Source organism: Macadamia integrifolia, unplaced genomic scaffold, assembly GCF_013358625.1.
Source record: "Macadamia integrifolia cultivar HAES 741 unplaced genomic scaffold, SCU_Mint_v3 scaffold817, whole genome shotgun sequence".
NCBI lineage: Eukaryota > Viridiplantae > Streptophyta > Magnoliopsida > Proteales > Proteaceae > Macadamia > Macadamia integrifolia.
In genome coordinates this window covers 16,149-18,703 of record NW_024870548.1, presented here as the reverse complement: position 1 = coordinate 18,703, position 2,555 = coordinate 16,149, and positions in this window count along the sequence as shown.

Genomic DNA, 2,555 nt, shown 5'->3' with positions numbered 1-2,555 from the left:
TCTCATAGGGGAGAGAGAGAGAGAGAGGGTGGTATCTGAAACAGGAAGAAGGATATGGGCCAGTGGGAGTTGGGGAATGGTGGGTGGGGGAACTAAGGACGAGTTTGACTCAGCCGAAATGCGTGAAAATGGAGGAGGGAGGAAATTGAGAGAAATAAACTTTCCGACCCAATAGGAAATACGGTCACATGCGTCACGGTACGTAAAGGATTTTTGTGCGGCCGACTTTTCTGGGCCAGGCCCCGTTTTTGGTGGATCGAATTTGGCCTTATTATGCCTTTCTTTTAGTGAAGTACTGAGTCTAGTGACCATGATAGAATAGTAGACTCAGGCTCCTATATAGCAAAGTTATAAGGAGCCGAAATTGGAAGGTACCACTGCAGAATATATAGTTAAGGGGATAACCAAACCACGAGTGTGGAAAAACACACCAAGCCAAATGTAGGCATGGGATAGGGGAAGAAAAGAGAGGGGGGGTGGGGGTGTTAGATTCCTCACCACAGAGCACAGGACCAGAGAGTGATCTTAGAGTTGGGAGAATATAAGGACGCGTGCCAAAAGGATTAGGATTGCTTTTTAGTCCTCTATGGAGAAGATAGTCAGATCTCGGGAAGATATAGCACAATTTTGTATATGGAAAAATCATATGATTTGCATTTTGCATGATTTTTTATATGAGTTATGAGGACCCATATTAATAGGAAAGAGATCTAACTAGGGAGACTGTGTGAGAGGAATGTATGGTTAAGAATTGTGAGTGTCATAAAATAGAGTGAGATAGGAGTACCCACAACTCAAACTAGGTCGGGCTTGATCAGATCTCACCATTACTTTTTTGCCTTTTGCACCGTGACCACTCGGAATTAGTGGTCAAGCTTACATATGGTTCTGATCCTATTTGTAAATGATCAAAATGGTGCCAGTTTTTAATCAGGATAAACGGTCTTAGACGACTTTAAATGGACTATCGAGCCATTTATCTCTAAATAGATTTTAAACGTGTCAAACGAAGTAAATGAGCTCTAAGCAGGCTTCAAATGTGTGAGTGAGGCAACCATATAACAGAATAGTATTCAATCTGAGCTTGAGTCCAATCATGTTAATTAACAAACAGACCGGTCCGATTTCGGGATTTTTCCAGGGTGGGTCTAGAATTGACACCCCTAGAGTGAGACTCCATAATAGTATCACAAAAATGCTTTTTCACCAAAAATTCCCTATTTGGAAATCTACGTATAAGGTATAATACTATTGAGGACTATGTGGACTTGTACTTGTTTCTCAAGATTAGTAATTACTGGTCTTTTACTGGGGATACAGAGATCATAGACCTATTTAATCAGAGACCACATTTTCTTTCTAGGATTGATATCTTTTTCTTTTCAGTTTATGGGTTGGGGTTGTGTGGCTGCGCTGGAATTTAGAGTTGTAAAGGTCACCCTAAGACCCTAAGAAAGGGCACAGTGGGGGGATAGTAATTAGTGAAGGACTTGATTAAAAACAAGAGCAAAACTGTTACACCAAGAGTTATAGTAATAGAAATGTTTTCTTGTCAAGAACTAAAACTAGGAAAGAATGAGACTGGCTAAGAGCAACAAAAGGCAATAAAACATGCTTCATCTGTTTATTTTGAATGTTCAGCTGAGAGGTACAGTGGTTTTGAGCACAAAAATCTCATGCTTTAATATCCAGATGCATGTGGCCTTCAAGCCCAGATACCAATTGCTTTTGATCCATCTCTCCTGTCTTCCCAATTTAGGTTTTTATGTTTCTTGAAAAAAAAAAAGGAAGTCTTGTTTAGCCTTATTCACCTGCATTATAACCATAACTCTCATTTTATCATGTTGAATAGTGATGTGACAAATCCAATTATATTAACCACACTGATGCATGATGCAGTGAGTGCACTAGCCAAGAATGGGGTGGGGTTTTAGTCTCATATTGGTCGGGTAATGTACAATTGGTGGGTATATGACCTTGGAATAGCCTCCCCACCCTGAAGTTCAGGCTTTTGGATTAAACATTATTAAATGTTATCAGAGAGAGAGAGAGAGAGAGAGAGAGAGAGAGAGAGAGAGAGAGAGAGAGAGAGAGGGGAGGTCCCCTAATTAATGTAAAACCAAGGCTAGGGACATTTTGATCAAAAAGCACAGGTGGCAACGCTTAGGGGATGCCACATGGCAGCTTTTGGTTGGCCTAAAAAATGGATTCTCCCAAAATTCTACATAGAGATCTTCGGACTACAATAACTTTTGATCTAACCATCAAATTTTCAACAGCAACTCAACCTAATCCCAATTAAATGGGGGTATGTGACTATGTCACTAACTCCAAATCTGACTATTTCATTAACTCCAAATCATTAACCCATGTGACTTTATCACTAATTCCAAATCATTCCATATTTGGTTTTTAAAGTTCACTTTTACTTTGCATCCAAATCCTTTGGTTTTAAAAGTAAAATCAAAATTATATGCAAAATGTATTATTTCTATATATAGTAAGAAATTTATACAATCACATGAGATAATAATTACAAATGTTTGTTTTTTAAA